The 26,225-nt window shown below is 35.3% G+C and overlaps 1 protein-coding gene across 3 annotated transcripts in view; it reads left to right on the top strand.

The window, feature by feature from the left end:
* The window catches only part of LOC131663662 (mediator of RNA polymerase II transcription subunit 28), a 399,554-nt gene that overhangs the window by 45,731 nt on the left and 327,598 nt on the right, over positions 1 to 26,225 (top strand). Inside the window, exons 2-3 of one of the 3 annotated variants that reach the window (XR_009301873.1) lie at positions 10,565 to 10,689; positions 10,771 to 11,527. The exons of the other annotated variants lie outside the window; for them this stretch is intronic. The gene's annotated coding sequence lies outside the window, so the exon portion shown is untranslated. Of the gene's footprint in view, positions 1 to 10,564; positions 10,690 to 10,770; positions 11,528 to 26,225 lie in introns of those variants that run through there. 3 annotated transcript variants of the gene reach the window in all.

Genomic DNA, 26,225 nt, shown 5'->3' with positions numbered 1-26,225 from the left:
TGAAAGAAAAACCCCCTCCACCTCCTGAAAAGAAAAGCACGGTAGCGCACGCGACCCCGGTCACCAACGGCAAACGAAGGAACAAAAAACGGACAACCTACCGGTGCAACGATTGTCGGTCTCGCTGCCGATCCACCTCCCCCTATGCCGCGTCGTTAAGCACCTGTCACCGCTACCGATTCGCGATCATCCTACTCGCGCACGCGTCGCGCCCTCCCCACAAGGGATGCCATGTGACGGAATTCTTTAAGCCGACTATTCGTTGGAGAATACTTGCTCGCGGCCGTCCGCACAATATTTATCAAAGGAGGGCTCGGGAGGCACGAATGCTCCCACGACTGAATGGCACACCGAGCGTGTGTGCCAATCGCGCACGAATTAAAGGAAAATCGGGAAGACGAACGGGTTGATGCAGTAACGTATGACATATATATATATATATATATAACAAACTTTATTAATACGAACACAATAAAAGAAAATAAAAGAAAGGCACACAAATTAATAATTAGACGGAGCACGCACACTCCATCTCGCAACTCGGCCTAATACAAGAAAAACGCTAATCCGCTTAATCGGATTATCGGCAATCACTGCCCGATAATCCGCTTAAGCCTAAACGCCCGCGAACTCAAAACCCGGCAACGGGGGCCGGCATCACTGCCCGACCTGCACCGTTGCACCCGCGAACACCCCGGACATGCAAGAGAGCGAGAGAAAGAGAGAGAGAGAGAGAAAACCGGCACCGACCTTCCCAACGACGACCTCGGGCGAAGATGGCCGCTCTCGTCCAACGGCTGTGGCTTGCTGCTGCTGCTGATATTGTTGCTGTTGCTGTTGCTGCTGCAACTGTTGCTGTTGTTGCTGTTGCGGCTGCTGTTGCTACTGGTGCGGCTGCTCAGCTGCTCGCCGGATTCGCTCGCCGAACACGCGCGCGCCGGCGGTACGGGCTTCGCCCTTACCCACGCACACCGGTGCTGGGCGGCAAGGCTTGGCTGGGCGCGACCCAGCCACTCACTCCTCACTCACACCAAAATGGAACCACCGATGCGCGCCCACACACCGGGTGCGCATCCACAAAACAAACGACGTGGCGAAGCACCGCACCGCTTCCAAAAACCAACGGAAAATCCAAATCGGCGACGAACGAAAACAAACGCGCGCACGCGATCGGCCAGCCCAAACGAAACTGCCGATTTTCCCCCCGGCTGCGCACGCATCGGATCCGTGCGCAGCTCGCGCTCTCCCCATCCCGCTCGCTCTCCCGCATGACGATCCTGGCAACGGATCGCCATCCCGTCGGCCGCCCTCAGCTCCGCCAATGCCCGTTCGCCGCACCTCAAACAAAGAAAAACCAGGCATGAGAGTGTATACCAACACACTCTCAGCCCGGGTGTAGCGAACGGACGAGAGAGAGACGAAGGAGAAGTCGGCGAGCCGAAATTCTCCGTCACAATTTTGGTAGGCGCAATAAAGTGCTTGCCCTTTCTACATACCAAATCTCTATACCACTAAATAACCCTTTCAGGGGCAATGTCTCATATATGATATACCTAAATTTTTTCAGTTTTATCCATACCCCGACCGTTTTGAGCTCAATCGCTCTTGAATAAATTTCTATACCATCATTAATACTTAGGCTTCGTAACGCATTGATTAAAAATTTGAAAATTTATTTATTCAATTATTTATAAACAATCAAAGACCGAAAATTTTCAGTTTTTTCGAATAAATTCGGTTTTGGACAGATTTTTCAAGATAATTATATGAAAATTTGTATAAAACGACTTTTGAAGGCACTGATCATGAAACCGGTATCAGAATTTAAAAAGTCCTAATATGGCAGCTATTTTAGGTTAGAATTGCGGTTTTCTGAGTATTTTACTTGAAAGATGGTATAAGGATATTTATAGGCTTGCTCATTACGAATCCATTCTGAATTTTGAAAATGGACTCCAGATTCGTAATCAGCGATCCCGAAAACCCAAGTATACAAATTTCAATTCATATAAGCTTTAGTTTGAAAATTAAGTCCGCCATATTTGATCCGTCATTTTGAATTTTGAAAATCAGACTTCAGATTCGTAATCAGCGACCCAAAAACTTTTATATACATTTTCAGTGCAGTAGAAAAGTGCCCCTGAAAAGGATAATACCAACGAAGATAAACGATTACAAAAGGTCAGATTAATGTATAGTTTTTAGTTCCTAGTTGACTGTGAAATGGCGCGTATATGAATTAAAAATACGTTTTTGTTTGAAAGAAATTTGAAAGAAAGGGAAGCGGAAAGAGAAAGTACTTGGCAATAATTAAAAGAAACAAAGTACAGGAGGGAGCGCCTAGCTGCAGGGAAAAAAATAAAAATCTTCTTTCCATACTGAAGCGAATGGTTTTAATTAATCTAGAAAAATTTTGAATCACAAAAGTAATTTTTTAGTTTACGGTTAATTGACCTTTTTGTAGTACACAAGGTAAAAAAGGCCGAGAGCAGAAATCTCAAGACTCGAGCGGTCGCTATCAGTTAAAATCTTGTCACCTGTTATCAAAAAGGTCAGGCTGCTAAAATTTTAGTCAATACGTTTTTATCAAATTATTTTCAACGAAATAGTAAAGAAGTAACTTTGAGTATAAATCATTTTCTATCGTTTTTGAATTATAAAACGACAACTATAACGAAAGTTGTTGATTTAATTCAATTGAACTTCTCTGGTTCAGCGCCATTTCATGATGATGATGATTCGCATTCATTTTTGTCATTTCGGATAAATACTCGTATAGTTTACCTGGTCGTTTTGAAATTGATAGAGCGAAGTTAAAACTAGGCAATGGAAGACTTCAAATAAGCTCGCCTTCTCACACACGCACAGAGTATAATAAAGTTAGAATAGTTCAATCATCTATAGTTCTTCTTCGTTATTGTTAGACAGTCAGTCAAACTGAACTTAGGTATATAGTTACGTATGCTAAGTGCTCTGAAAAGTTATACACATATTATAGCTTTGTTAGGTCGCGACAGTGGCGTCATACCATAGCCACCTAACATAACTACAAGCCGTGTTAGGTAGTCACTTGACTGAGCCCCCTAAGAGGTGTTCTATAAGCTTTGATAATAATACTGTATTGCTGAGATATATACCATCAACTCTTCTTGATTTTACGTCATGCTTGATGTTTACCTGTTGTTAACATTTACCCGATTCTCGCTCGCAATAATAACTAATATTCAGTTTGATTTGACTTTTGCTTGATTTTGCGCACATTTGCAGTCACCTGAAATGCGTACGGTACAGCATCTGGTTATCATCTAGCTTATCAAGGCGACAGTTAGCCTCGCATTGAAAAATAAATTTGCTAGCAATAATAAATAATAAAATAAATCATTTACGTAATCTACTTTTACAATACGAAATATTAATAGTAATGGTAATAAAAAGGAATAAATCTCAGGGAATATTTTCGGTTATATTATAATAACCACACGTAAGTGATTCAAATTTGCTAACTATAATCATGAAATAGATTTTACCTTCATTTCTATTTTAATTGTTAGATATAATTTGCCAATCTCTTATATTTCTATTTGTGAACTAAAGATTACAAATGATTATAAAATTGTTTAAATTACTTCCGATTCAACATATTAACTGATTACTAATTTTTATTTAAAAATAATTCATCAATGTCTATGTATTTCATTTTTATAGAAATCATATATACAAATATGTCTCTCGTTATATCGCAAATCCCTTTTAATACTTGTTAAGAAAAGAATTATATCATATCTAAATATCTTATGAATAGGCGAGATGCCTGGTAAGAATAGAAATTATGTAAAGTTAATATAATTTGTTCGGAATGAATATATTTGAACTTATAAATATCGACTGATCATAAAATATTTTGGAAATTCCGCTGTTTTTTAATTTAAATAATATTTACATTCAAATTTGAAAACTGGACCCTAACTGGAAATGAGCCACTCGCCTACGTGTTAGACCTTACACACGGGCACGCCTATGCATCTGCTAGGGCTGTGAGCGATAAAAAGGCCATAAAAATGCATCCTGTCTGTTTTTCGGAGATGAGAACAGAATCTCTGGAAAATTCCACTATTTAAGCATAAGAATGAAAATTATCGAAAGTATAAATGGCAGATTGAAATACCAAAATATTTTTTTTTCCCCAATTTTATTTACAGTCTGTCTTTTCGACAATGAGTAAATGGTTTTACAATAATTCAATAATTAGTTACCATATTATTTGTCATATTATATGTAGGTACTTCATCAATGATCTGTACCAGTGAGTTACTACTATACTATATTAATTATATGTAAATGGTGTTTTATATTTCTTGAATCTTGAAATTGTTGGTGTTGTGTATATTATCTCCTTGGCTAGACGATTTGGATGCTCTTTTATTCTACTGGTATATTTTATGCAAGCTGCTTCTATTTCTCCTTTTACTGTCTTTATGTTGACATCCTTTCTTATTTATTTATTTATTTCAAGAGTATATATCCATTAATTACATAATCGCAATAAACATACGTACATTACACAATTAATAAATGGTTAAATCCAGCAGAGGAAATAGTATCCCTGTTTGCCGGTCTGGACAAACTTAAACTTAAAAAATAATAAAATTGTGTATTCGTTAGTTACATATCGTGGTGAATCAGTGTTATATCTTAAAGTTTTATTTTTGAACCTTTCTATGATATCTATATTAGACTTTGTAGCTGTACTCCAAAGTTGTATGCCATCAGTCCAAACTGGTTTAATTATGGATTTGTATATTAGAAGTTTGTTTTTAATTAATAGTTAGGATTTTTTCCTCAATAGCCAGTAGTATTTCCTTATCTGCAAATTTAGTTGTTTTCTCTTAGTCCAAATATGTTCTCTCCACGTCAATCGTTGGTCCAAGTATATTCCAAGATATTTAGCTTTGTCTACTTGTGGAATTTGGCGATTATTTAACTGTACCGGTAGATAGGATGCTCTTTCTTGGGTGTAAGTTATTTGCACAAATGTTGCTTCATTAATTATTATCCTCCATTTATTGAACCAGTTCTCAGCTGTGTTCAGATAATTCTACGAGGGTGGTCCGATAAGTATTTAGCCTCACCGCTCGATGGCGCCACTCTCGCAAAAGAAATATTCTATCACATAGTACAATCTTCTCAATGGTTACTGTCAAGATTTCAGCCGGATTGGAGTTGTAGTTTATTTTTTAGAGCGTGTGAAAGCAAGTGTGCGTTGATTTTTGAAAAATGGAAAAAGAGCAGTATCGGTCGGTGATTCGATTCTTGTTTTTGGAAGGGAAATCGCACAGCGAAATCAAAAAACGCTTGGATGTTATGTACAGTGACTCTTTTCCTTCGATGGCGACCGTCAAAAATTGGTTTAACGAGTTTCAATGTGGTCGCACGTCGATTTTTGAAGAGCCACGTCCAGGTGCTCCGAAAACGACTACCACGGAGGATAACATGATAAAAATTCACGATCTCGTATTGGCAGATCGACGATTGAAGGTGCGCGAGATAGCTAAGATCGTAGGCATCTCAAAAGACCGCGTGGGTCATGTCCTGCATGAAATTTTGGGCATGAGAAAGCTGTCGGAGCGATAGGTGCCGCGTTTGCTCACTCAGAGCAATGTCTGACGCTGTTTAAGCGCAATCCGAAGGAGTTTCTGCGTCGTTTCGTGACAGTCGACGTAACATGGATCCACTGGTATACACCAGAGACCAAGGAACAGTCGAAACAGTGGACTTTACACGGCGAAAGTGCTGAAGACGAAAGAAGACGGAGACTGCCCCATCGGCCGGAAAGGTGATGGCCACCGTTTTCTGGGATTCACAAGGTGTAATCTACATCGACTACCTGGAGAGGGGCAAAACGGTCACAGGGATGTACTATGCCGAATCATTGGGCCGATTCGACGTCGAATTGCAGAAAAAACGGCCCCATTTGGCGAAGAAAAAAGTGCTCTTCCACCATGACAACGCACCGGCTCACACCTCCGCCGTCGCCATGGCCAAATTGGTCGAATAAGGCTACGAACTGCTGCCCCATCCACCGTATATTCTCCAGATTTAGCTCCGTGCGACTTCTTTTTGTTTCTAAACTTGAAAAAGTCACTCGCCGGACAGAAATTTAAATCGAATGAGGAGGCAATCGCTGCCACGGAAGCCTACTTTTCAGACCTCGAGGAAACGTATTTTTCAAACGGGTTAAAGAAGTTGGAGCATCGCTGGGCCAAGTGTATCGAACTAAAAGAAGACTATGTTGAAAAATAAAACGCCACTTTTCCAAAATTTTCGTTTTTCTTTTGTAGGCTAAGTACTTATCGGACCACCCTCGTATATGATGTGAATGGCTGTTATTTCATTAACGTGTGATATTAGTATTGCTGTGTCGTCAGCACATGTAGCGATCTTAACATTTTCCATTTTCGGGAGATCATGAGTATGTGATAGGGCAAACAGCGATAATCGCTGATCCTCTATAAGGCACTCTCCTCGCACGGACGCAGCGACCAGGCGTGGCTGTGGCAACATGGTATTTACGCTTGGTTTGTTGCAGGGCCTGGAAGATGTCAGCGTGGCTGGAGAAGGGGAGCTCGAAATAAGGGCGAGAACGAGAAGAGCAGAGAAGGAGAATGAGAGCAACTAATTAGCGGAGAGAGAGGCTGAATCGGCGGATTCTTAAGTAAGAGAATTCGCGGGAATCAAGAAAGAAATCATAGGGAGAGCCAAAAGCAAGCCAGAGGAAAGATTCAGCTAAAAGCCAGGCAGAGTCCGTAAAGAGGTGGAGAGAGAGGCCGAAGAATATTTGTGTGTCCGAGCTAACTAGGATACTCTCTGGAGAGGCAGTGCTATGGAGCTCCAGAGCACAAGTTTGGCACACGTCTATCACTGCCGAGGTAAAGGCCGCCAGAAGGTCCTGGCATGGTGCCCCTCATTCCAATCTTCGAAGCTAGACAGTGGCGCAGGTGTCTTCGTCACTCGAACGCCTCTGCCAGTTGGGCTGCACTTCCGCCGCCTCCAAACTGTCACCTGCGACCGGAGTACGACGGAACCTGGTGGATCGCTCCCCAGAGCATCTGATTTTCTCTGCACCAGCTCTCGCTGGGAATTTTGCGGCCGTAATTTTATCTATTTGCGTCGAGGACACTGAACGAATTCGCTCGTGTTCTTTTCGCCGAAATTGGGCTCAATTGTTGTGTTTCCGCAAGTGAGCGAATAAGCTCACTTTTTGTAACTCCTGTATTAATTCGGATTTGGTTCATTTATTGATCGAGTTTTGGTACCCTATAGTTATTTATTCAATTTTGTAATTGATGTTATTGGGCGTAATAAAGAGATCGCCGTTTATACATATTTATATGAAATTGATGTGTAATATTTTTAATTGCCTGGCTTCAATTTTTCAGCCATTCGTGGTAAATTTGTGTTAGCGCCGGCTTCCTTAACCGAAATAGGACTCAAAATCGTGGAACATAGCTGTGGACTACCGTAGCTAATGAGTTTTCCCCTAGCAAAGATATATTAAGAATAAAATAGGACCAAAAATACTATCTTGTGGGACACCGGCTTTTATTGGATAAAGATTGGTTATTTCATTATTTATTTCTACCTTAAAGGTTTTACAGCTTAGATATGATTCAAGTAGCAGGTATAGTTATTTTGGAAAAATTTTATTTAGTTTATATAAAAGTCCTTGATGCTAAACTTTGTCAAAAGCTTGAGCTATATCTAGGAATACTGCATTACAATATTCGTTTTTTTCAAAAGTGTTTCTTATTTTAGTTGTAACTCTATTTGTTTGTTCTATTGTGGCATGATTATTACAAAAACCGAATTGATGGTCAGGTCTTATGTTTTGATCTTGTAACACTTTGTTTACTCTCTTAAGTATTATTTTTTTACAGATTTTAGATAGCGTAGGCAGCAGACTAATTGGCCTGTAAGATGTGACAAGTTGGGACGGTTTACCTGGTTTTAGTATGAGTATTATTATTGATGTCTTCCATACCATGGAAAAATAGTGTAATCGAAATATTAAATTAATCACAATGGTTATATATCTTACCACTTTAATGGGAAGTTCTTTCAATAACTTGGCATTTATATTATCATAGCCGGGGCTTTTCTTATTTTTTAGATAATGGATAGTGTTGCTTATTTCTTTTGCCTTTATATTGTTAAATGATTTGTTATTATTTATATTACTTTGCGTGCTGTATGATAAATTCTGTTCTTCTTTTGTTACTTTACGCTGTAGTGGACTGAACACATTTTGTAAGTGTTTAGCAAATGTACTAACTTTATCAATATCTGTTTTACTACAAGTCATATCATTTTTTAGGACAGGAAAAGAAAATTTTTGTGGTTGTTTTATTCTTCTTGTTGCTTTCCACATTGCGTATTCAGTTGCTTTAGTTGCAGTTCAGTTTGTTAAATAATTATTTATGTTTTCGTTTTTTTCCTCGTAAAGTATTTTTCTAAATTTTTTAATAGCCCTGTTATATTTTGTTTTTATAGTTATACCAAAAAAATATGCGCAAGATTATGGCTTTTCTTAAAGCTTCCTTGCGAAAATTCGTAGAATAAATAGTTTAAGAGTAAAATAAGAAAGAAGATAAATAATTTTTAAAATATAATTTTATAATTCAAGAATATTCAATTAAATTATGATAATAAATACATTTAATAGCATGAATTAGAATAAAAGTAATTTTAATAGAACTTGTTATTAGAATAAATCTAAAACCATAATTAATTAGGCTTAAACAATCAATTGTAATCTTTGGGCAACTACAACTTGAAATAATTATTGCATATTAATTTATAACCTTTTAAAAAAGATAAATAACCAGCGGAATTAATTAAAATAGTTAAAGTTATTTAATAATGACTAATTATTTAACGGAAGCGCAATATTATACGAGTTGTAATTGTTTAGAAATTAGAAAAATTGTTTGGTTTTTGTTAATCAATTAAGTACATTCCATTAACACTTTATGAATGAAAATATAGTAATATTATAATAGAAATTAAGAGAATTCATGCCTGTGTCGCCATCTCTTGAGGGAACCCTCAGGTGGAAGCGTGGCTTGGAGGAGTAACCAAAAGAAAAGCGGACACTCTGGACCAATTAGAAAATGCTGCAGCGGCGCTGGAGCTCATAATAACAGAAATCCGCGCCCACTCTATAAAAAATTGTGTCAGCTCAAAAATCTGTCAGTGCAGGATAGTGAGTAGTTCCAAGCAAGCAAGGTCTAAGTGTGGCGCGGCCAAGAAGGTACTTTCAAACCACGTTTCCATCAAGAGAAACACTAGGAGTAAAACAAGCCAACTCTTCCGTGTTTCGTGTATCAAAAAAAGAAAAATAAATAAAGCAAGTAAGTTAATTTACAAAGACAGTTTTCCTATCAATACACATTTTCTTCTACTATTTTCGCATGATAGCGGCTCTTCTATCTACCTTTATAATAACTAAGAGCCTGTTAGGAAACCAAATAGTTGGCATCTTGTAATTTATTTACAAGCCCTACCGACTCATTATCCTTTCCTTGTTGGGATCTTGATCTTGCAATTTACTTGCAAGCTCTGCCAACTCTTTCATAACTTTAGCTTAACAACGGATAGCTATTTCTCACGAACTTCTCGTCTTCGGTTTACGGTCCGCAAGCATCAAACCAAAAAACACATAGATAAAAGGCCGAAAAACGTCTTTTCTGACGTTACACCATTAAATGAGAAGACTATTAAACAATATCACAAGTATCACTGTTAAGCACTTAACGAAAATCTTACTTAGAATTGATACTTGTTATATTATTTAATAGTTATCTTATTTAAAGATCTGAAGAGGTTGGCAAATCATTCAACAAAACGTTATCCAAAATAATGTATGTATGTGTGAATTTTTTAATTATTTAATTAAGGGTCAGCTCTTAAATATAGATACGAACATTATTTAATATGACATTATTATTTTGATATGGATAATATATATTATAAACATAAATTTTTTGTAATTATGATTTACTGTAGTTATAAAATATTTTATTATGGGAACACTAGTAATTCGATATTTTATATAGAAAATCTGAAATATTTAAATCAGATTAATGTAAACAAAGTTATTTAAAAGTAGTGTTAAGTTATAATAAAGTAATTTATATAATTTATTTTATTTGAAAAAGCCAGGAATTTATTTTAATTATTAAAATATTAATAATAAAGTATTTAAGTAACTTTTATTCTGTCAAATGTAGTGTTTGATTTGGAAATTGACAGTGAGAAACAATTATGGTGAAAAAAGGTTTGGATTCTCCTCCCCATCGCCCTGGCAAAGTCCCATAACATAAATAATGTTAAATAACTTAGTAATAAATTTTATTCATACACTTTACATATATATTTTATTTTAATAAACGACATTATTTTTTATTTTTATTTTATTTATCATTTTATTATTTTACGTATCGTTGGGAAATCACCATATTTCTTGAAATAAATTGTATTGATTTCTATTTTATCTTCATTTTTACAGATGGAGGAAGAAATAAGGAAATTTATGTCGTCGCTCAATGGCGGTGTCACTAAAGTGACGAAATTAATCGTAGAGAAATAGACGACTCATCTGGAAAGAGTAATAGAAGAAGTTAAGACAGTTGTGTGCGTTTGATTTGTCTCGACTGAGCATTTTTAACCGACAATAACATTGACCCATTTATTCAGACCATAACTATTGTACAGATGGCTTAAATAACCGCTATGTGAGTCCAAGAGGTCCACACTATCTCCTCCGCTTTAAAAGGCCTTGGTAAGGAAATGGAGGGCCCTGTCGAGGTTGACATGGATAGCAGACTCACAGAGATAAGGCTGAGGGAGCTTTTTGCAAAACAAGCTTTGGTACAATTCAAAGTTTGAACATTGGTGGTGTATTTTCAGCCGACTCAAGCTCTAGCGAACTTTCACTACATCAATATGAGCATGTAAACGTTTAAACTAAAGCTGCGTCGTTAAGGTCAACTCCTCTTAATTAGTGGCTACTCTTTGGATTAAATATTCTTTAAGAGTTCTTAGAAAAATGCCTTTGTAAAATTAGGCCTAACTATGTGTGTCATTCGTATTGTTATTAATTTTAGATTGTTACGCAAAATTAGATTAACTGCAGTATCATATATATATTCTGTATTGAGTAATATCCCTCTTAATAATATATACTCACTCGGACTTTCATGAAAGCCTTATGTTTTATATAAATTTATGACAAGATATTAAATTTTCCTTAATTATTAAAATAAATTTGCAATAAGTTTATTATTTATTATTATTATTATTATTATTATTATTATTATTATTATTACTATTATTATAGTTTTATTATTCAGGTTTTACGTCGGATGTATATTTGTCGATAACAAAATGCGCTGTGGTTGTTTAATTATCTACGACTTTAATATGTTGTGAGAATTGTTTTGTTAACATTTAAGTAAGACAAGTGTAAACTAACCAAGGTATTATTATTTGTATATTCTTTATACAATAAACTACTTACAATTTATCTATCTTTCTATAATTTAGATATATATACATACATACTTATATGTATATACATTTAAAAAAATACTCTAGCAGAGGAAATAATTTCCTGTATGCTGGACTTGAAAATAAATATGTAAAAATCATAACTAAACTAACAAAAATTAACTAGAAAAAAAGAACACAAGACTCATCTTTTGTGTTCATTCTCATCTTCTTTACTAGATTATGTTAAACATTTTTTGGCGTTGTAAAGCTGAATTGCATTTGTAAGAATATACGAAGATTATGTCATAGACAATTATTAGATCCTCTGCAGTCGCAATCATCTTGTCGCCTCCCTCGAAGCTGCTGACCACAGAAAAAAAACCCTGGTATCTTTGGAAAGTATAACAGACCTTCAAAAACCCCAGGGTTTACCCTTACTATAAAGTCGTTGCCGATCATCTACAACATTGTTGAACAGATAGTCAAGCACGAGTTGCAAGAAGAAGAAGAAGAAGAGAGAAGAATAGAAGAGAGAGAGAGAGTGATAGAGAGAGTGAGAGAGAGAGAGAGAGATTAGGAATGATGACTGTCGTAAACAAGTAGTGAGGGGAAGGCGTCTTGTTCGGATATTGACCAAATAGCGGTTTCATTTAGTCTTCGTATTTGCCTCATCTGTTCCATTCATTTCAACTTCAAAGGTAAAACTAAGGAAAAAGTAGTTCTAAAAAATGTAACTAGTGTTTCTATGGTTTTGAAGGTTGCTGAATCTAAATTTAGAGTCTGTTTAATCTCAACATGTCTGAATTAAAGTCATTTTCAAGGTCAAATGTACATATTGTGCAAAAAGTTCAATTTTGACTGCAGATTCTGAAAGCATGCAAAATTTTATGTTCAGGTATAATATTTTTCATTTTTTTTATAGCGACTTTGTATGTCATTTCAAGGTCACTAACTGTTGATGTCTTGAGAATCAGTATGACGATTTCGAAATAACAAAAGTATGCGTATCGAAATTGGAAAGTTTAAGTTTAACGATTTTCCATTCGTAATATGTCAGTAGATAAGCAATGTCTGTCCTGGGACACAAAGGAGCCGTCAAAGGATGCCGCCAATGTATAAGGGATATGTGTATGTCTTGGGACACAAAGAGGCCGCCTGATGAAGGTGTCGCAGTAGCGCAATACCGCGACACCTCTCTGTGTTACCGCGATAAGGTGAGACCCCATGCTGAGTGTCTAAAAGGTAATCGATGTACCTTTTGCATTGAAGATGCGTCGCCAATGCATAAGGGATATGTGTATGTCCTGGGACAGAAAGAGGCCGCCCGATGAAGGTGTTGAGTTTTCGCGATAATTTAACACCTGTTCGTCTGCCAGTAAGCCCTTCGACAAAGTGCACCCCCCCCCCAACCCACCTACAGAGGTTGTTAAGGTAGGACGCTGTAGAAGTTGGTAGGGTGTTTGGTAAGCTATATGATGGTCTCTCTCTCTCTCTCCCTCTCTCTCGCTCTCCTTCGATAGTAGAGCGCTTAGTAAGCTTATGCTGGCTGAATGTGGACCCTCAGAGAGGGGGTAGCGTCTCTAGCTTGGTAAGCTATATGCTGCTCTCTCTCTTTCTCTATCCCTCTCTCTCTCACTCTCCTTAGTAAGCTTAGTAAGCTTTGATTTTCGGAACCTTTCAACCACACTTTGATAACACTACATCTCATGCTGAAAGTCTAAAGCAATAATCGATGTCCCTTTTTACTACTACTACTACCACTACCACTACCATTACCACTACCACTACCACTACCACTACCACTACCACTACCACTACCACTACCACTACCACTACCATTACTCCGGCTGTTGTCAATCCAGCTCAAGACTCAACAGTTGGTATTACACTTCCGGTCACGTACTTTTACCCCCCCCCCCCCTCTGGCAAAATTGTTTAAACTTTTAAATTGTCCATCTTTAATGCAAATTAATGTACAAAGCCGGGTAAGGGCACATTTAAAAGGTCTTTTTGAGTGCTTTCAAATGGTATAAATTATGAAAACAATCAAATCTTTTTTCTACTTTTTTCAAACAATAATTCAAGACTAAAAATTCTAAAAATTTGTGTCCATCTTTGATTCCCTGTCCAGCTTTAGCAAAAAAAAAACACAAAAATTTTAAGCATGTCATTTTATAGCTATTTCCAAACCTTATTGAAATCATTCATTAGAAAATTATTTTAATTAGATATTACCCCGATATCCCTAAAATTTTATACTTTACTTCTACTTTTTATATCTACGTATATTTAAATGATAGAAAAAAACGTATAATAAAGAAACGTTTTCGTTTCTTACGTAGAATACTGTGGAATTTCGTTTTTTACTCTTAATATATTTTACGTGAGGAAAATGACAATTTGTGCGAAAAGTTTTTTTTTCATCTTTTTTTCGGTGACAAAAAATAATTTGTTTGTTACAAACATTATAGTATCAGGATTCAAATAAAAACACTTTCATTAATTAGGTAGTTCCTTTAATTTGCACAAATAAGTAAGTAGGTATCATAATTTAAATAAAATATTTAGTTGAAATACATACTTCAATTATTGCTTTGCTAGAAAATTAGAGGAAGAATACAAACTAAATAACAAAATCCGATGAAACGGTCAGGTAAATTTTTTACAAAATAATCTTCGAACTAGATAGTATTAAATTGATAAATGCATCAAATAATGTATCAATAAAGAGTAACAAAAGTAAATTTTGAATGAAAAATAAACATATGTTGTATAACATCTTGCATGAAAAAATTAAACTTTTGTCTCATCGAAATGTCCTCCTTTGTGTTCAAGTACAGTTTTACTATTCCATGGAATTCTTTCAATCATTTGATCCAATGTTATGTGTTGAAGAATTTTCCACTCTTTTTGTAAAATTTCCCAAAAGACAGATGCAGATTTTGGACAATACTTTCTTAGACATGAATCAATTTCTTCCCATAGTAACTCAATAGGACTTAAATCAGGTGATTGTGGTGCCCATTTCATAATTTTTAGCTTTTATTGTTTTTCTAAGTTCAACAAATAACTTTTATAGAATTTCGAAGTGTGCTTGGTATCATTATCCTGTTAAAATTCAAAGTGTCGTGCAACTTACCGTAACCCTGACGTCACTGCATGCTTTTGTAAAAATTTTTTCTAACTTTTTTTTCAGTATTTTTCCAAACTCCATACCATGACTGAACCAACACCATTCTTTATACTAGGAACTAAACAATCATCAATATATTTTTCGTTAACCCTTCTTCTTACATAAACTTTTTTCATACTTCCAAAAATTTCAAATTTTGACTCATCGGGCCCAAGGATTTTTTTTCAATCATCAACTTTCTAGTTTCTATGTGATTTTGCCCACTGCAAGCGTTTCATTGTATTAACAATTCGTAGTAGTAGTTTTTCAACAGCGATTCGACCAAGAACTTCTTTTTCTCGAAGACGTTATTTTACTGTACTCGTACGTACTGTTTTTCCTTGTACATGTTTACTTAAATCGGCACTAAATTTTGAGGTTGTCATTTTTGGATTTCGCAAACTCACTTGGTAATTATCTTCTTTGGCAGTATTTTTTCTTGGCTTTTGGTGACTATATTCTACACTAACTGTTGCACTATATTTTTTAACATTACAAGCAACTATGCATCTATCCATGTTCAACTATTTTGCAATGGCACGATATTTCATTTGAAGTTCACGAAGTGCAATAATCTTATTAAACTCATGGACACCTAAATTTCTCAATTGCACTATGGTCACAACACAGTACGGAAATCGCTATTCATGCTCAGAATGTTCACTGTCGAATAATACACTTGTAGCCAGAAGTAAAGAAATATTTGAAAATATATACTTGATTTGATAGGAGTAAGTATTTAGTAACACGATTTTTGTAAACACGTTCGTTATTCTTGAGCTTGTTAGATCTACTTTATACTAAGTAGGCAATTCTCAACTGAATATCTTATGTAAATTTATAGTTATTTTTTACATAAACTATACTATCCTGACTATATTGTTATTTTTAATAAAAAAAGATAAAAGAAATTTTCCACACAAATTGTAATTTTCTTCACAAAAATTATTCTAAGAGTAAAAAAGAACAATATTATGACTCAGTAATATTTTTTACGTTTTTTAGCGCATCAGCTAGGCCAAAATTTGTAATATTCATTTTCGAAAACAATCGAAAACAAAATTTCACAGTGTTCTATGTGAAAAACGAAACATTTTCCTTTTTATACATTTTTTTCTGTTATTTAAATATACGAAGATATAAAAATTTGAAGTAAAGTATAAAATTTTGTGGAAACAGCTGATACTGGCGTAATATTTGATAAAAATAATTTATTAATGAGTGATTTTGATATTCGGTAGTGTTTAGAAAGAGCTATGAAATGCTTTGCTCTAAATTTTCGTGTGATTTTTATCAAATGTTGGTCAGGGCATCAAAGATGGACAAGAATTTTTAGAATTTTAGGTCTTAAATTATTATTTGAAAAAAATAGAAAAAAGATTTGATTGTATTCAGAATTCACACCATTTTAAAGTTCTTGAAAAGTCCTTTCAAATGCGTCACCGCCCGGCTCTGTACGTGAATTAACATCAATGATGGGGGAAATGGAGAAAAGTCATTTAATTGGAAATAGTTGCCAGGTTTTAGGTTTCTTTGGGTCGCTGATCTCAAATCTGGGCTCTATTTGATCCCAACGAATCAAGGTGAAAGTCAAGGACAAATATATTTATTTAGCAAAAAATGTATTTTTGATTGATGATTCTGAAAGAACGGAAAATTCTACGTCTTATTTCATTTTTTTGTATCACAATTACCAAGGTCACTTAATATTATTATATAGAGGGTTCATTTGACAACTGCAAAAATACGAAAATATGGCGTTCATAGAGCTAGACTATTGTATTGATATGTTTTATATGGTGTATTGTATTGATATGTTTTATATAGTGATGAACTATCAACGATTGGGATGTTTTATGAATCTCAAAGACCATTTTATGGATTCTCAAGTTAGTTAGCTAGCTAGTGAACCCTCTATATAATAAAATAAAGTTGATGTTAAAATAAAGTTTAAAGTTGAGGTTAAAGGTTAAAATAAATAAAATAAAATAAAGTTAAACAAGATCATTTCAAATGACCTTGAAATGACCTTGTTAGTTATGATACAAAAAAAATGAAATAGATATCTGGACGTAGAATTTCCCGTTCTTTTTCAAAATCAACAGACAAAAATTCATTTTTTGTAAAATAAACAAATTGGACCTTGATCTTGACCCTTTAAGATCGAATGAAGCTGGAAGTCGGGATCAGCGACTTAAAAAATCCTAAAATCTGGCAATTATTTTCATTTAAATGACTTTTTTCTTCATTTCACCTTCAAATACCTTTGACCTAGATGTTTTGGGATCTAATGGACGTCGGATTCGTACCCAGCGATTCAAAATACATAGGAATATATACGAGGTTTGTTCAAAAAGTAAAAAGTATCGTGAATTTGAAATTCCGTGGGCTACATAAATTTGAATTTTGATTTTTTTTGTAGCGTTATGTTGGTACTCATGTCTCTTACTTATGCTGACAAGGTCGGCCATTTTGCTTGGATGTGTTTTGGCTCGTTTTCGATTTTTGCCTATTCTAAAAAATGGATCAAAGAATTAGTATTTAATTTTGTGTAAAAAACAAAATCAAGTGCGCGATCGCATTCCGAATGTTGACTGTGGCATATGGTGAAGCTACCTTGGACTGAAGCAACGTTTATCGATGGTACAAAATGTTCTCAGAGGGCCGAGAAAATGTGAACGACGAACAACGTGCCGGACGTCCGAGCACGTCAACAACAGACGAAAACATTGATAAAGTGATCAAAATAGTATTGGTTAATCGTCGAATCACCATTAGAGAAGTTTCTGAGGATCTAAACATATCTATTGGCTATTGCCATTCGATTTTAACCAATGATTTGGGCATGAGTCGAGTCGCCGTGAAATTCGTGCCAAAACTGCTCAAATTCGACCAAAAACAGCATCGCGTTAACATTGCTCAGGAGATGTTGGACTCGGTCCATAATGATCCAAACGTGCTCTAGAGGATCATAACTGGTGATGAAACATGGGTTTATGGTTATGATGTGGAAACCAAAGCTTAATTATCCCAATGGAAGCTACCGCATGAGCCAAGATCGAAAAATGTGCGCCAAGTTCGGTCGAACATGAAGATTTTGATCACAGTTTTCTTCGATTACAAGGACGTGGTATATCATGAGCTCTTGCCACAGGGTAGTACGGTCAATAAGGAATATTACCTGCAAGTTATGTGCAATTTGCGCTAAGCAATCCGCCAGAAATATCTAGATCTGTAGAAGAACAAAAACTGGCTCTTGCACCATGATAACGCCCCTGCTCACACATCGTAGCTTGTGCGCGAATATTTGGTCAAAAACAACGCTGTAAAGGTGCCATAGCCACCGTATTCTCCAGACCTGGCCCCTGAGACTTTTTCAGGTTCCTAAAACTGAAGAGGTCCATGAAAGGACGACGCTACTCCGCGATTGAGGAGGTAAAGATGGCATCGAAGAAGGAGTTGAATAAGATAAAAAAAATGATTTTTTTAAGTGCTTTCAGGATTGGAAAAAACGTTGGCATTATATCCGAGGAGGATTACTTTGAAGGAGATAAAATTAATTTATTAATATTCACGAATAAATTAATAATTTTTGAAAACATATAAAATTCGCGATACTTTTTGAACAGACCTCGTAATCTTGATCACTTGATTGGATATGGATCATAATGTACATCTTTGAAAACGTTATTCAACTTCAATGAAATTTCATAAAACTTCGTATACCCCAAGGTTATCGAAGTTTCTGAATCCATATTTAACATCATATTATTAAATAACGCATAAAAATTGGCTTCTTCTTATAATAATTTCCAATGAACATTAAAAACAAAAAACTTTAATATAGTAAGATCTTCATTAAGGGGGAATGTACAAGTAAAACAGCCTTTTTTCACACGACTATATTAAAGGGAATTTATTATTTAACTTATTACAATCATATAGGTCTTAAACAACAAATATTTGAGTGCTTAAAAATATATTTCTTTTAAACAAAATGGCGGCCATTTCGGTATTCTTACGAAAGCGATGAAAAGTTGGCGGGAATTCGAGCGGCCTTGAAATTAAATCTGTAACATTTTGGAATAAAAAACATATTAATAATGATTTTTTAAGAATCTGAATGTTACGTCCCAAGCAAGCCAGACATCAGACGCTGATATGTTGTCGAAGTAGCAGTTTACGTGTGACTTTTAGTCTTTCTCACGCAAACGGTTAACTGCGCGGTTCCTTGCTTTCGGCAGCTTCGGTATGAATCGACCTCCAGACGGAATGTGCATATAAGCCGATGCCGTTTCCCGCGGAGAATGGAAGTCGCGTATAGCTTTCCGTCTAATATGCGCTTTTGATAAAAGCACGTCGCGAAGGTGGGAGAGACAGTTCTCTTTTCTCACGCTTTCGCGAGAATTGCTGAATAAAATAAGCAACGACTCGCGAAGCTGATTGAGCAATTAGCCCATTGACCGGTGACATTAGTTAGTATGCCAGTGGACGGGTCATCGCGGGTCTTTATCCTCGATTGCAGGAGGACTCGCGATACTCGGCAACCGGGAGTGAAACGGTAACAAGGTGCGCGAAACGTCGAAGTAAAAAGGTGTAAATCGAATAAAGGAAACGACATCTCTTAAAATCAGTAAAGTTCAACTTAAACCGAAACATTTCACTTCTTGTCAAACGTCGAAGTAACAAGATGTCAATCGAATAAAGGAAACGATATCTCTTAAAATCAGTAAAGTTCAACTTAAACCGAAACTTCCGCTAATCCCTCTCGTCTTGTGAAGTGTGACTGGCTGTGAGCGGTGCTTTAGGCGCATTCCATTTCTTGTCTAACGTCGGACTGCAGATCGACAAATCGCAAAGGAAACAACAATCCGAGAGGCAGCGAAGGGAACCCGCTACGACAGGTTCTCTTTTTATTATTTTTTTGCCAAGCTTCGCTTACTCTAGACTGATTTTTCAAGTAAAGTAAATTAAATATTTGTGAATTACGGACGTAACAATGAATGTGTGTATATTATAAAAAATTGAAATATTATTATAGTTTCATCAATCAAATAAAAAACTTTTTTTTTTTAAATGTTGTACTTTGAATATTTTTAAAACAAGATTATACATGAATTTTTTTGGAACAAATAGATTCATGTTCCGGTAAATACTTATATATATTAGGGTGACGCTTATTTCCCAAACGGCTCCAATACTAGCTCCCGTACCCGGGATGGATTATTTATACCTAAAAACTAAGAATTCAGCAATAAAATTCTGTAAAAAGAGCTTTTAACCCGTTTCAATTAAAAAAAAAACGCTTTTTCGCATTTTATTGAATCTGTCGCACTTAAACACTCTTCAATTTCAAAACTATCACTTTATTATTTTTTTAATCAGCTTCAAATCTATTCAGATCACCTCTATGAGTGAAAAGAGCATCATCGGTAGTGATTTTAATGCAGAAAAATAATTTTTCACCATGATTTTACTGTTTTATTTATAGAAATTTTAACAAAAACGTACCTTTTTTTCCGGTTTTTCGAGTTTACGGGTAGATGAAAGTCCCCGGAGGTCCAAATAAATTCTACTAGAATAAAGTAGAATACATGAGCTTCAATTGCCATTTTTATTTAAGTGTCTAAGTGCTCCCGTTTCCGATTTATGGTCATTCAAAGTTGGAAAAACGAGCTAAGAATGAAATCTGGGGCTACTATTCCAATTTTACGTTTTTCTTGTTTTCAACCGTCGTTGGTATTCAACAATTAGAAAAAAAATAAGCCCCCGCGATCAGTTATATTTTCGCAACTGTAATATAAACTACTATAATTACATTTTTTAAATTATTAGTAATGGAAACATCAAACATTCATAATACCGTTATCAATTTTACACAGACAATTTTTAACAAAAATAAATAATATATTTACAAAAATATACAAATAAATACAGAAAATGTACATAATTTGATGTTAATTTCACATGACTGCATTACTCAGTTCTCAATTTTTTTATCAGCTTATTTTTATCAGCACTATCAAGTAAATTTTTTCTGCTTTCATCAATAAACTGAAGTAAATATTGTTTTTGGTCTTCGTCGTATGATCGAGTATTCACATACTCTTGAGTCATGTGAATTGCCCTTTCGGCACAATCATTCACCACAGTAAGATGTTTTAACTTTTCACGACATTCTATATACGAAGGATCATTTTCCCATAGATTGCAATCACGTGTTAAGAAATCTTTGTTCAACTTGAGTCTAGTAAAAAGATTTAAGCTTTGGCTGTTTGTGAAATAATCGAGCGTTTCGTCGTATAATGCTCTGATGCCCTCATCGGATGGATCAAATTTTTTGACAGATTCAACTTCATCATCATATGGTTCGTTTTCTAGTGATTGAACTATTTTTTGTTTTGTGGTGATATCAACATCAGTATCAAAAAGTGAGAGAATGCTGAGTTCTGGAGACAAATACCATAAATGATTTCTAAATTTATGTAAAGTATCATCTGATATTTTTTTGTCTACGTCTTGAAAATCAACTAATGATCTAATCAGCTTCAAATCATTATTAGGAGCACAAATAACTAATGGAGCTGTGTACCATGAATTGATGTATTTGAATACAATAAATTTACACACAGCATATAACTTTATTTCATCGCTCTTACTCATTTTGAAAGCCTTTCTGAATAAAAACATTTTTATTGAGTAGATTCCCTTAGCCATCCAACGAGCATGGTGAACTGCTCCTGGTTTTTTGAAAGTAATTCCTTCTCCAGTCTCCAAAAAAATTAAACAGAGCTGTAAAAGTTCCTTGTAATCATCTCGAGGCTGCTGTTCTGTCAAATATTTATTTATATTTTGAATGACACGAGGAACTTCATTCCTCCGAGATATCTCGAGCCCAGCCAATCCATTTTCAAAAGAAGTTAAATCAAAATCAGACCATTATTCTCGAAATCTCTTGAAAATTAGCACATCCGGACCACTAGTGCCGGAAAATTTTTCTTCAAAAGCTGCTCTTAATAAAAGCTCGAATATATGACGTCGACAAGCTAAATAGAGCAAATCTTTGTCCATCATCAGTTCCAAAAGCATTGCTACACCACTTTTACACCCTAGATTTACATTTGTGGTGTCACAACACAAAGCGTTCGTCAAGTCTATTAGACCCTAATCTTTTAACGATGCATAAACTGCTGAAGCTACCGAATTTGACTTTTGGTCTTGCAATGCTGGTACATTGAGAAGCTTGGTGAATTTATCACAAGACACCAAAACTGGCAATCTGTCTACTTTTTTGCAAGAAATATTATCAGGAATAAGTTTGCCGTCCCAATGTACGATCAAAAAAGTAAAAGGCGTATCTTGTAATAACTGCTTCATTTTTTCGTGTTCTCGCTTCCTTACTTCTGCCCTTGAAATATTGATGGATTTACGATTCAGGATTAAAGTCTGAACATTCACGTTCAATGCGTTAGCAATAAGACCGGTTATAAAGACAGCATCCCGGTCGGAAACTTTGGCTTTGTCAAAAGCTGCCACAACGTCTGGAGTCATCACATCAATCGTACCTCTTTCGTTTTTACTTTCATAATTTCTTCCGGCAACAGCATAAACTGTACCACTACTATTTTGGGAGCTTGCATTTGTTTCTTCACTGGATGGTTGCTGTGTTCTAAGTACTAGTTCAGCTTCTGGCCCTAAAAATATTAGGTTTAATGTATAACAATAATGAATATAGATAATTCTTAATTAGTCTATACTTTGATATAAAAATATATTTACTTGTCCTCATTCTCCTTGCTATAATATTTGTATCCTCACTAGATTCAGCTTAGCTAATAGACACATTCTGGCTGATTGACTGACTGAGCCCTCCATCTGGCTCATTTTGTTTTGGAGTTGAAGAATTGCTGAACTGCTCAAAATCATTGTCTGATAAAACATTTTCATCTGTAATTAAATGTGATTATAAAAGAAGAGCACATAGAATAATAATGAAAGTGTCTTATATTATAAGTACGTTGTTTTACCAAAGTCTTGAGATTCTATAACAGGTAATTTGAGTTTTATATAATCAACTGGCCTGGACAGAAATTTTTTCTTTACTGCATCATCCATTGAACCTAGTAGTTTAATTCTACTGTCTTGGGAAATGTTAAATGTTTCGGTCATTCCTTCAAGAAAATCATCGACTTTTTTACTGCGCTTGTGCTGAAATTTTCTCACATTTGAATAAGAGTTGTACCATTTCTTTAAGCATTCATTGCAATGATCTATTCTTTTTATTTTTATTGTTGATTCTTCCCATATACTTATCACTTCATCTATTACAATCCTGGTAGCTTCGGCTAATGTAGATTTATCAATTTGAGTTTTATACAATAGTCTTTTGAGAACATCTATATTAGTTGGTAAATTATTTTCTCGCACAGCGTGCGCAGAGTTCGATTTTGCGCACGCTTTTCCGTGTGCAAAGCCCTTGATTCCCGCACGCTTATCGTAACACGGAACTGCGCATGCGCAAACCCATTCCCGCACGGGGAAAATACTTTGCGCACGCTAACTGCGTGGGGGAAATACTTTGCGCACGGAAAAAATGCGTCAATGCCTACATAGTTTAACGAGGGAATACTGGGGAAGATACATTTTTCCCGATTACTGTAATTGGCGAAGACAAATTTTCGCTAGTTACTGTAATCGAGGAAGATAAATTTTCCCTAATGAAAAAAATCTAGGAAAAATCAATTTTATTTTTTATTTCCAGACATATTTATGGTTACATTACAGTTATAAAAATTTAATGTAACATGTTTATTTAAATCTATTGTATTTGTAAAATTTATTTCTCTAGCACTTGCACACGCTTCATTCGTGTCATCTTCTTGATCGCTTGATTTTTCTTCTGGAAACCGATGCTGTGTTCTCGAAGTCGATGGCTTTGGATCATGACTATTTATTTTTCTTATCTTACATGATGGTTCAGATGTCTCGTGCGAAGTTGATGGTCTTGTAAAAATGCTGTTCTCAATTTTATTTTCAATTTCCTTTTTATTTGAAATTGAATTTTCTATGTAGCCCTCTGCCACTGTATTTGATTTCCAACCGCCGTGCCTCTTGAGCGTTGTAATGTCTGCTCCAGCATCGACGAGTAAAGTTGCAGATGTTCGTCGAAATGAGTGGCCGGTATATTCTTCGGGATTCGTCAAATTTAAAAATTTTGCAATTCGGGAAGGCATCAGACCGAATATATTTACACCAATAGGTTGCAAAATGTATACTCCTTTTCTATACATAATGAAAAACCTATTTGTTTTATTTCGTTCGGGACGCTCGTGAAGATATTTTTTACATATCTCGTAAAATTTTCCCGTGATCGTAAATGATCTTTCAATCTTCGTTTTTATTTTTGAAATTCGTACGAATAAGAAGGTTCCACTGTCTGTAATATCATCTATCTTCACTGCAGCCAATTCTTCGCGTCTGCATGCTCCAGTGATCCCAAAAATCAAAGCTACCAGTAAAACATAATTTTCGATTAAAATGTATATTAATATAATATTAACAAAGTATTTATTTTAAAATAAACATATCAATTTACCTTCATTGATAAATAATCGTCATCCGGTGCTTTCTCTAAAAATTCCGACACTTCTTCTGATGAAAACACTTTCGATTTTTTGTTTCTAAAGCCGCTATTTAATTTTTTCAAATAAGCAATCAGCTTATGATAAGTCCCAATATCAAGATTATCATAAGCCTTGATTGTAGCTTTTAACATCGAGTAGCGTGACCATAATGATGACGGTGCGTATGCATCATTCAATTTTGCAAAATATGCTAAAAAAATTTCTTCTGCGAAGGAAACTGTTTTTTTTGATTGGCGCCACTTTTTAAATTCATTGTAAACTTGCGTATATTTTCTTCGCGACGCATCTGGCAATAAATTTAGCACTACATTTTGAGCAGCTTCTGCAATTTCTGCCGGCACTGATACACTCATATCACTTATGGCACTCATGTCACTCTACGAGCTAGACATTTTTGTTGAATTGAAAGCAACTAGAAAGGACAAACGCGAAAGGACGACTGTCAAATTTGTACTGGCAGAATGTTTTCCGTCGGACCTCAAGAACATAGTTTTTGAATTTTCATTTTTTAAAATGAGTTGCGTGGAATGGGAAAGGACTTCGTTTTCCCAATTTTTTTCGCTATCTACATTGTCAATGGGGAAAAAAAATGTTTTGCGTGTTTTTTCCACATTTATTCCTTAATTATAAAACCTTCTTTTTCCACCCATCTCACAAATTCAAAGTATAATCGAACTTTTCGCATCTCATACGAGAAAATAATATACGATACGCGTGCGAAAAGTAGGCGATCATGCGGGAATCGCCTACTTTGCGCACTTGTATCGTAATGTACTATTTGTTTAATTCAGAGATCAAGTCATTTGTAATCTCTGACAATTGTTGACAAAAAATACAGTAACTTTATTATTTTTTTAGGAATTATGAAATTAGACATTATTCAAAATTGAACAAATATTTATTAAGTCAATACTAATATTATGATTGAGTATAATGTAACATTATTTAAACAAACATTTTTTCAATACTGATTTTGTTCAAGTCGTTTTTTACCTGATATCATGCAACAGTGGTATACAAAGGTCAAGGTCATTCCTTTAGTAACTTTCAACGCGGAATCCGATGGTGACCTTGGATTTGACCTTGAGATTGACTTTCAAGGTTATTTCAAGGTCAACTTTGTTTTTTTAAATGGGAACTCCTATTTTTGACAACGGCAATCGAAAGAGCGGAAAATTTTACGTCCAAAACGGTATTTTTATTTTTTTTTCATGGCCTTGAGAAGGTCGATTTAAGGTCAAATGCTTGAAAAACTGCCTAAAAGCGTTTTTTTAATTTTTAAGATATCGAAAAATGACCTCTACAAAATTTGTTCAGAACAGAGTGGGCCACCGAATGCACCAAAAACCTTTGACCTTTAACCTCATTTTGAAGGTCATTTCAAGGTCGAAGTGTTTTTTGTAATGGAAACCCCTCTTTTTGACCCCGGATTAGCACATAGCGCGAAATCCGACGTTTGGATAAGGTATTATGTTGAGTTTCGATTGATCCACGACGTTCATCGCTAAGGTCATGTGAAATTTAGATCCAATATTATTCGCGAAACATTTACAAAATGTTTCGGGCTAAATTTATTAAATTCTACTGAGAGCATGTTACAGTGACCTTATCTTTGACCTTTGATTGTTTGAATAATAAAGTAACGGGTTATCCAAACCGAAAGTCAAGTTGTTTTAAATGAGGAGCAAGCAGAGACATAGGTACAGTTTTTTTGCCGGATAAGTTTTTTCCACTCACTGCGTTTTGAATGTTTCTTTCTGATTTCGCGCTATATGCGAATCCGAGGTCAAAAATAGGGGTTTCCATTACAAAAAACACTTCGACCTTGAAATGACCTTCAAAATGAGGTTAAAGGTCAAAGG

This window comes from Phymastichus coffea, unplaced genomic scaffold, assembly GCF_024137745.1.
Source record: "Phymastichus coffea isolate CEN01 unplaced genomic scaffold, Cenicafe_Pcof_1.1 PCOF00037, whole genome shotgun sequence".
Lineage (NCBI taxonomy): Eukaryota > Metazoa > Arthropoda > Insecta > Hymenoptera > Eulophidae > Phymastichus > Phymastichus coffea.
This window is presented reverse-complemented; position numbering and strand designations above follow the sequence as displayed.